We start from the raw sequence: 9,991 nt of genomic DNA, 5'->3' as shown, positions 1-9,991 counted from the left end.
GTGAGACCCAAAAGCTTGAGTGACAGAACTTCTTGGAGAGGATTATTCAGAAAGTGGATGGGAGGGTTGTCCAGTCGGTCTTTTCAGAGAGACATCGTAAGAGTGTGAGATTTGTCAGGATTGAAAGACATGTTCCACTTGTTTGCTCAGTCAGTGATTTTCTCCAGGTCTGCAGAGAGTGAGGAGGCTGCAGACTGCCGATCTGAGGGATGAGGAATGGAGCGACAGAGAGTAGAGTCGTCAGCAAAGAGATAAAGAGGATTTTCAAGAGAGTCAGAGAGATCATTGATGAAGACCAGAAAAAGCACAGGGCCTTTTGGCCCTGGCTGTATACTTGTAAAAGGCTTGGCTGTATACCTGGCTGTAAAATTTGGCTGTATACTTGGGATCATTGTCCTGTTGGAATGTAAAATTTTGCCGCAGTCTAAGATCTTTTGCGCACTGAAGCAGGTTCTCCTCAAGGATTTGCCTGTATTTGGCTTGATTCATTGTTCCCTCTAGCCTTACTAATCTCCCAGTCACTACTGCTGAAAAGCATCTCCAAAGCATGATGCTGCCACCAACATACTTCGCAGTAGGAATGGTGTTAGATGGGTGATGAGCTATGCTCTGCTTCTGCCAGCCATAGCGCTTTGCATTCAGGCCAAAGAGTTCAATTTTCATCTCACCAGAACACAGAATATTTTGCTTCATGCTGTCAGCCTTTCATGTGCCTTTTTGCAAACTCCAGGTTTGCTGTCATCTGCCTTTTTCTCAGAAGTGCCTTCCGTCTGGTCACTCTCACATAAAGCCTAGATTTGTGAAGTGCTGCAGAGACAGTTGTCCTTCCAGCAAGTTCTCCCATCTCAACCAAGGTACTCTGCAGTTCTATCAGAGCATCATGGCAGCATCATGCATTGGGTTATTGGTCACCTCTCTGACCAAGGTCCTTTTTTGCCCGATGGCTCTGTTTGGTCGAATGGCCAGCTCGAGGAAAAGTTTGGGTAGTTCCATATTCTTTCCATTTCTTAATGATGGAGCTCACTTTGCTCTTGGGAACTTTCAACACTCTCGAAATTGTTTTATACCATTCCCCAGATCGATGCCTCCTCACAATTATATCTTGGAGTTATACGGACTGTTCCTTGGTCTTCATGGAGTTTCTGGTCTGAAATGCACTGTCAACTGTGGGACCGTATACTGTCAACTGTGGGAACGTATATTGTCAACTGTGGGACCGTATACTGTCAACTGTGGGACCGTACACTGTCAACTGTGGGACCGTAAACTGTCAACTGTTGGACCTTATACTGTCAACTGTGGGACCTTGTACTGTCAACTGTTGGTCCTTATACTGTCAACTGTGGGACCTTATACTGTCAACTGTGGGACCTTGTACTGTCCACTGTGGGACCTTGTACTCTCCACTGTGGGACCTTGTACTGTCAACTGTGTGACCTTGTACTGTCAACTGTGGGACCTTGTACTGTCAACTGTGGGACCTTATACTGTCAACTGGTGGACCTCATACTGTCAACTGTGGGACCTTATACTGTCAACTGTGGGACCTCATACTGTCAACTGTGGGACCTCATACTGTCAACTGTGGGACCTTATACTGTCAACTGTGGGACCTTATACTGTCAACTGTGGGACCTTATACTGTCAACTGTGGGACCTTATACTGTCAAATGTGGGACCTTATACTGTCAACTGTGGGACCTTATATAGAAAGGTGTGTTTCTTTCTAAATCATGTCCAATCAATTGAATTGGCCACATGTGGACTCCAATCAAGCTGTAGAGACATCTCAAGGATGATCAAATCAAAGGAAATTGGATGCACCTCAGCTCAATTTGGAGTGTCATAGGAAAGGGGTTGAATACCTTTTGACTCGAGACATTTAAGTTTTTCATTTTCAATTATTTTGAAAAAATATGTTTTTCAAAATTCCACTTTGACATTATGGGGTATTATGTGTCGATCAGTGACAAAAAAAATCTTAATTTCATCCATTTTAAATTCAGGCTGTAACACAACAAAATGTGAAAAAACTCAAGGGGTGTGAATACTTTCTGAAAGCACTGTGAGGCTGGTGGACAGCTAACAATATAATCTGTAAGATGAGACTTTAAACTGTTCAAGGACAAGTACGAAATGTCAAAAGAGCACTCAATATGGACAAGTATAATTTTATGAAGAACGGTCGAAAGCAGTTTCCGATGTCCAGAAATATATGGGAATTGTATTTGATGTTTGGTTCACTTTTTGCAGAATACTATTGTGAACACAGTACTCAGTCTTTGTCGGTGCTGTGTAAGTTTGAATCCAGAGTGATCTAGTGCACGTTTTCCAGAAGCTGACTGGAATTAGAACTTTGAAGAATATTGAAAATGAAAGGCAAAAGAGAAAGGGGTGTGCAGTTTTGATTGAAGGTCGTTCGTGTTCGGTGAAGATTCCTGCATGATGGGAGGTGTTCGACCTAGATATGATGAAGATTGATCTATCGATGATGAGGTGGAGCAATGCCTCCGTCTTGTTGTAAATGGAGAAATGATCTATATATTGAGCCTGTCCGTCCATCCCTCTGTCACACTCTTTTCGCTGGGACGTCAATTCGGCGTTACGTCTCGCGCTAGGCTAGGCCTTTATGATGGTGTTGTGGCGGACAAGAAAGCTCACTGGCGTAAGGGCATCATTCCACGCACCAAGTGGGGGGCGACCACGCCCGAGGGGTAGGCGTGGCCGCGGGATATACACCGGGCGCGCAGCCCGGAGCGCGCCAGTGCTACAGTTGAGCTCGTTTAATAAAGACTCTTAAACTCACCGCGTTGTCCGCTTCCTTCTGGTTGTACAAGTAAGCGCACGTAGCACCGCGCTTCATTGGTGACCCTCTGACGTTCTGGTCACCCGTCGCTGACCGCCCGAATAAGCCATCGCAATGGCAAACAACGCGGTCCAAATGAAACTCCCCGAGTTCTGGGAGACGCAAGCTGAAGTCTGGTTCCTGCAGGCAGAAACCCAGTTCCGACTTCGAGGCATCACGGTGGACGAGACCATGTACTGCCACGTGGTCGCTTCCCTCGGGCCCGGCACGGCCGCCCGCGTCCTGTCGGTCCTGAGGAACCCACCGGCCGACGGCAGGTACGAGGCGATCAAGCGTCTCCTCCTCGCCACGTTCGGCCTCACGGTGGACGCACGGGCCGACCGCCTCCTGGACCTCCCCGAGCTCGGTGACACGCGACCGTCGGTCCGCATGGATCATATGCTGTCATTGATGGGCGACGAAACCCCGAACGCTCTTTTCCGGGCGTTATTTCGACGCCAGCTGCCGGCATGAGTCCGCCTCGCGTTGGCCGGTTCTGTGATGACGGAACCCCGAGTGCTTCCTGCCGAGGCCGACAGGTTCCTCACGGCTTTGGACGTGCAGGCGAGTTTTGGCGCGGCCGCCACGCATCCCGAGGCTGACACTGATGCTGATGCACCACACCTCGGGGATCCCGAGGCTGACGCACGCCGCGTGGCCGCCGCCACGCCCCGCCCACCACCACCGCGAAAACCGCGGCCTCCGCCTTCGCCGCAAACCTGGTGCCATTTCCACGCCAGGTTTGGCCACAAGGCGAGGACTTGTTGCCCGCCGTGCTCCTTCGGCAAGTTGGAAAACTACAAGGCCAGCGCTCGGTAGCGGCCCTGAGCGTCGGCCATTCCGGCAGCCTTCTTTTTATAACGGACACCTTGTCCGGGCGCCGTTTCCTATGCGATACGGGGGCACAGGTGAGCGTTATCCCTGCCTCTATGTCCGACAAGCACACCGCGGGCCGGGGCCCCGCGTTGCTTGCCACGAATGGAACACCCATACGCACATTCGGGAAGCGCTGCCTCTCCCTGCGGTTCGGAAGGCAACGCTTCGATTGGACGTTCGTAACCGCTAGTGTCCCCATGGCACTGCTCGGTGCGGACTTCCTCTGTGCACACGGGTTGTTGGTAGATGTGAAGAACAGACGTCTCGTCCAGGCTGAAACGTTCAGCTCGCTTGCTTGCGCGCTGAGCAGCTCGTTGAGCGGCTCACTGAGCAGCTCACCGAGTGGCTCGCCAAGCGGCTTGCTGAGCGGTTCGGCCCCGGCTAGGTTAATTTGTACGCTTCCGGCAGCGGACGACTTCACCCGCCTCCTCGCCAGCTTCCCGGCCCTTATGCGGCCCACCTTCTCGGCGGGGGCCGTCAAGCACAGGGTGGAACACCACATCCCCGCCACCAGTCTACGCCCGGGCACGCCGCCTCGAGCCGACGAAGCTCGCAGTAGCTAAAGCGGGGTTCACTACGCTGGAGCGGCTCGGCATCGTGCAGCGCTCCGAGAGTGCTTGGGCATCGCCGCTTCACATCGTGCCAAAGCCCGGCGAGGGATGGCGACCGTGCGGGGACTACCGGCGCCTCAACGACGCCACCACCCCCGGCCGCTACCCCGTCCCCCACATCCAGGAATTCTCCGCCCGGTTGGCGGGCATGTCCTTCTTCTCGAAGGTGGACCTCATACGCGGCTACCATCAGGTCCCCGTCAGGCCGGAGGACATCCCGAAGACGGCGGTCATCACGCCGTTCGGACTGTTCGAATTTCTTCGGATGCCCTTCGGTTTGAAAAATGCGGCTCAGGCGTTCCAGCGACTCATGCGTAGCGTCTTGCGCGACATGGATTTTGTGTACGTATACCTGGACGACATCCTCGTCGCCAGCACGTCCCGCGAAGAGCACCTGCACCATCTCCGCACGCTCTTCGAACGTCTGGGCCAGCATGGCCTCATCGTGAACCCCGCCAAATGCCGGTTCGGCGTCGCCGACATCGATTTTTTGGGGCACCGCGTCACCAGGCACGGGGCCGTCCCCCTACCGGCCAAGGTGGAGGCGGTGAAGGGGTTTCCGCGCCCCCGCACGATCAAGGGGCTCCAGGAGTTCCTGGGCATGGTAAACTTTTACCATCGGTTCCTGCCCCGCATCGCCCAGCTCCTGCGCCCCTTGCATGAGGCCCTCCGAGGGAAGCCGGGCAAAGGTGACGTTACCTGGACCGAGCAGATGGACGCGGTGTTCGCGGGCGCGAAGCTCGCCTTGGCTAACGCCACCATGCTCGCGCACCCGGTGCCCGATGCACCGATCGCCCTCACCACCGACGCCTCGGACCGCGGTGGGCGCGGTGCACGAACAATGGGTGCGTGGTGCCTGGCAACCACTGGCGTTCTTCAGCCGGCAGCTTCGCCCGCACGAACGCCGCCGTTATAGTACCTTCGACCGCGAGTTGCTCGGGCTTCACCTGGCGGTCAGGCACTTCCGCCATCTGCTCGAGGGCCGTACGTTCACGGCCTTCATCGACCACAAGTCACTGGTCTTCGCGATGGGCAAGGTCGCCGAGCCGTGGTCGGCCCAGCAGCAGCGTCACCTCTCGGCCGTGTCCGAGTACATGACGGACATCCGGCATGTCGCGGGGAAGGACAACCCGGTGGCGGATTGCCTTTCCCGGTCCGTCGCCCACGCAGTCCACCTTGGCATCGAGTATGCCCGGATTGCGGCAGACCAGGCCGCCGACCCCGGCGTCCAGGCCTTGCGGACCGCCGTCACGGGCTTCCGCGTCACCGAGGTGCCGTTCGACGGCGCAGCCCTCTTGTGCGACGTCTCCCTCGGGCAGCCTCGCCCCATCATGCCCGCGGGCTGGCAGTGCCAGGTGTTTGACGCCATCCACGGCCTGTCCCACCCGGGCACGAAGGCCTCCCATAGGTTGGTCGCCGACAAGTTTGTCTGGCATGGCCTCCGGAAGGCCGTCCGCGGCTGGACCATGTCGTGCCTCGCGTGCCAGTGCGCGAAGGTGCACGGGCACACCCAGGCCCAATTGGCCCCGTTCACTGTGTCGGAACGAAGGTTCGACCACGTACACGTGGACCTGGTGGGACCTCTGCCCCCCTCGCGGGGTTTCACCCATGTCCTGACAATGGTGGACCGCACCACCCGGTGGCCGGAGGCCGTGCCTTTGGCGGCGACGACGGCGGCGGACGTCGCACAGGCGTTCATCGCCACCTGGGTCGCCCGGTTCGGCGCCCCCTCGGACATATCGTCCGACCGCGGCCCCCAGTTCTCCTCGGAGCTCTGGGGGGCGGTCGCGCGGGGGCTCGGGGTCCAGCTGCACTGAACCACGGCCTACCACCCCCAGGCCAACGGCCTGTGCGAGCGGTTCCACCGCTCGTTGAAGGCCGCGCTCCGGGCCACCCTCCGTGACGGCGGCTGGGTCGACAGGCTCCCCTGGGCCCTGCTGGGCCTCTGGACGGCGCCCAAGGACGACCTGCGCGCATCCGCAGCGGAGTTGGTCTTCGGACAACCACTGCGGGTGCCGGGCGAGTTCCTCCCCGACCCCACGGCACCATGGTCCGCGGCGCAGGAGTGCTCCGCGCTGCAGGAGACAGCCCGGAGGTTCGCCCCGGTGCCGACGGCGCACCACGGGCACCCGCCTACGCACGTCGCCCCGGAGCTTCGCACCGTGGAGTACGTCTTCGTCCGGCACGACGCCCACCGGACACCACTGCGGCCCCCGTACGACGGGCCTTTCCGCGTGCTGGAGACCGGGGTGAAACACTTCACCTTGGACATCGGCGGTACTCCCGACCGCGTCTCGGCGGATCGCCCCAAACCGGCCCACCTCGACGTGGACCACCCACCGCCGGTGGCTCGGCCCCCGCGTTGGGGCTGCCCCCCTGCGGGCGGACCCCCGGCACCGCCCAGGCCCGCTGGCACGCCGCCCCCCGGTCCTGCACCCATCCCGGGCGCAGCCGGAGGCATCCCAGCTGGCATCCCTGCACCGCGGACGCCGCCGGTCGCCAGAGGGCGCTTCGGCCGGGTCATCCGTTTGCCCCGCAAACTGGCCCTCCAGGTGCGCGGGAATTCTGGGGGGGGGGCGCGTGTGGCGGACACGAAAGCTCACTGGCATGAGGGCATCATTCCACGCACCAAGTGGGCGGCGGCCACGCCCCAGGGGTAGGCGTGGCCGCGGGATATACACCGGGCGCGCAGCCCGGAGCGCGCCAGTGCTACAGTTGAGCTCGTTTAATAAAGACTCTTAAACTCACCGCGTTGGCCGCTTCCTTCTGGTTGTACAAGTAAGCGCGCGTAGCACCGCGCTTCAGAGTATTATTTATGACTCCATGAGAATTTCATTTTGAAACTTGGGGGGGAGGGGGGAGGGTGGGTGAATTATGTTAACATTTGATCCCTGGGGACAAAAAAATATAATTAATGGATATCTAAGCTATTCAATTTGTTGGATATCTAAGATGTTCAAACAGAAGGAAGTATTAGGTGGCATGGTATAAATGTAGGATCGAGAGTGCTTTTGCAAACTGCATCGTGAATATTATCATGTCATGAAATGCAACATCAAATTGGGCTCGTGAAAGAAACGCTTTATGTGATTTGAGTATGTTTTTGTTTATGTATAGGCTGTTTAACATGAACATTTCAGACTGCACAGTTTACTGATTTAAAATGAGGAGTGTATTTTATTTCTGTGTGGTTTGTTTCCAGGACACGCAATTCGATGTAAGCCAGATGCCGACTTACACGCAAGCATTCATTCAGTGGGGTTCCTGGAGAACAAGAGACGATACTGAGGTTGGCTTGTGTCAAAACTATTCTACGCCCTGTCCGTGCCAACGAGACAACCATCATCCCTCTCCATGGAAACCAGACAACTATCAGCCATGTCCACATCAGGCAGACAACCATTACAACTGCTCACGTTCAGATGACAAATGATAGAACTTTTGATAGCCACAAAACAACGGTTATAACGGCTCAAATCCACAATTCATCAGAACAGAACCATCACCCCCTCAAACATCCATCTGAGCAGCTCACCCCCATCAAACCGGACCACCCCCATCAGAAGACTCAGCCTGGCCCACACAGGTCGTCAGCTTACACCCCCAGAATTTGGCCAGGGTACCGGCACACAATGGTCAATGGCCTACGTCCTTCTGGTTCCGTGTTCCTTCACGACAGACTCCATGTATTATCTTTGCTCGGAGAATCTTGGTCGTTCAAAAGCTGAGGATACCTGTTCTGGAATCATCATTATAGTTTTTGTTCATTAGCCTTGCGTCAGTCTGCACACAGATCTCCTTCAATGTGGATCATTCATTCCCAAAATAAAATGTAATCGCCATTGTTTTGGCAATTGAAAGGCATTTTAAGATGAATTAAACGATCTTTTTCCCCAAAGAGCGACTTGACATGCTCGAATCATGTACAAATTGTCCTTCCCAAATGGACGAATGTGATCAGTTTAATTTGGAAAACCTGGATTATAGTGGATCCGGTGTTCCACCATTTTATTTCACCCACGAACATGGCGGCGCTTTTTTGAAAGGATGTGACGTCACTCTGACCTGCATTTCTCTCGAAAGAACAAAACGTCTCATCCCCTTCATCTACTCGTCACTGTGTTGATGTGATGAAGCCATCGCAGTCATGGAAGCACACATCGCATCGTTTGTAAGTTGGTGTTTCAGCATCTTTCACAACATTCCTCAGGACATGTCAGTAAACGGAGCGGGTTTCCCAGATGGAGCCACGCCTCCTCCCTCTGGCCCCGCCCCGCCACTCTTTCCTCTCAGAGTACCGGAAATGGTCATTCGGCCCATCTTGTCTCTTCCACACTCCATTTTCACGCTTGGCAACAATCCTCTCCCGACACGTTTTTGGAAAATGTAAAATATTTAAATGAAAACAAAATAAGATTACAGATCATAATTCCTTTTAACTACATTTTTCAACCATTAAACAGACACCATTTTTAAGGTACATTCAGGCAGAGCATACGGGAATGGAGGTTACTTAAATTTTTTTAGCAGGAACTTAATTATAACTAACATAAATTATATATTATTTTTATAACGAAGCAAAAACCAAGATTAATTTTTAATAATTATTCATCGACCACTTGATCCCTATTAAAAGTGTAATGTTTTCTTCAATCAGCTCGCTTTGTTGCTCAAATTATGACGTCATAAAGGTTGAGCGCCCTTTGTTAAAAAAGGTATTCCGTTCATCCATGCGTGGCAGTCTCTGCACGATGTGCTCGTTGTAAACGATTACAAACTCGGTTCCTTTTTACGAACATGTCTCGAAGGCATATCGTTCGGGCCGTGTGTCTCTTGATTGTTTACCTGTGCCTGGCTCAGAGCGCAATCGCTCGGATTGCCCATCCACCCACCATCCAGGTGGAAGGAGATGCTGAAGAGGAGATTCCTCTACTTGAGAAAGGTGGGGATGGAAATGTAGAAAACGTGGGGCAGAAGGACTCCCTACAGGAAGACTGGTTCAACTTCAGAGCAAAGCTTCCCTCCAAGAGGATGATAAGAATGCTTTTCCACCTGAACCTGGATGAAGTTCCATCGCACCTTCAACCTCGTTACAGAACTAGGAAAGTTTTCCGGGACCGAGAAGAGCTTGGAAACCATATTCGTGGAGGCTCGGATTCTGACCCTGATGATGATCTGACGGGTCACGATGGGAAGATGACGAAACATGAGGATCCCCTGAGTGGGGTTCATCAGGAATTGGGACGAAATTCATCCCATGAGGATCAACTTCGGAGGAAGCTCACTTCGTTGCAAAGGTTTCTGCAACAAGGAATCCGTGATCAGCCGAATGGGGTCGAGAACCAGCACGGAAACGACGCTGATCTCCATCACGAGGTTGAGTCTGGAATGGGACAGAACTCCAAGATTCATCATTCGGTGACATTGTTTCCATTTGTTGTAGATTGCTGTGAGTTTGGTAGTTTTAAAGTTTATTTATTTTAAGTTTTAAGCTCATTCGTTTCGGGATGTGATTTTCACTTCACGTGTCCCAGATTCAAATCCTGAACGCGTCCTTGCCTTCTTCGGTTGGTACTGGTTGTTTGGAAGGGGTTAAGAGTATTCTTTCCAAATTTGATAGTATTTATAGGTTAGAGGTGGTTGGTCAGTAAGATGGATG

The sequence above is a fragment of the Myxine glutinosa genome, chromosome 7 (assembly GCF_964187855.1).
Source record: "Myxine glutinosa chromosome 7, kmMyxGlut1.1, whole genome shotgun sequence".
In the NCBI taxonomy this organism is placed as follows: domain Eukaryota; kingdom Metazoa; phylum Chordata; class Myxini; order Myxiniformes; family Myxinidae; genus Myxine; species Myxine glutinosa.
Note: the sequence above shows the minus strand (reverse complement) of the source record.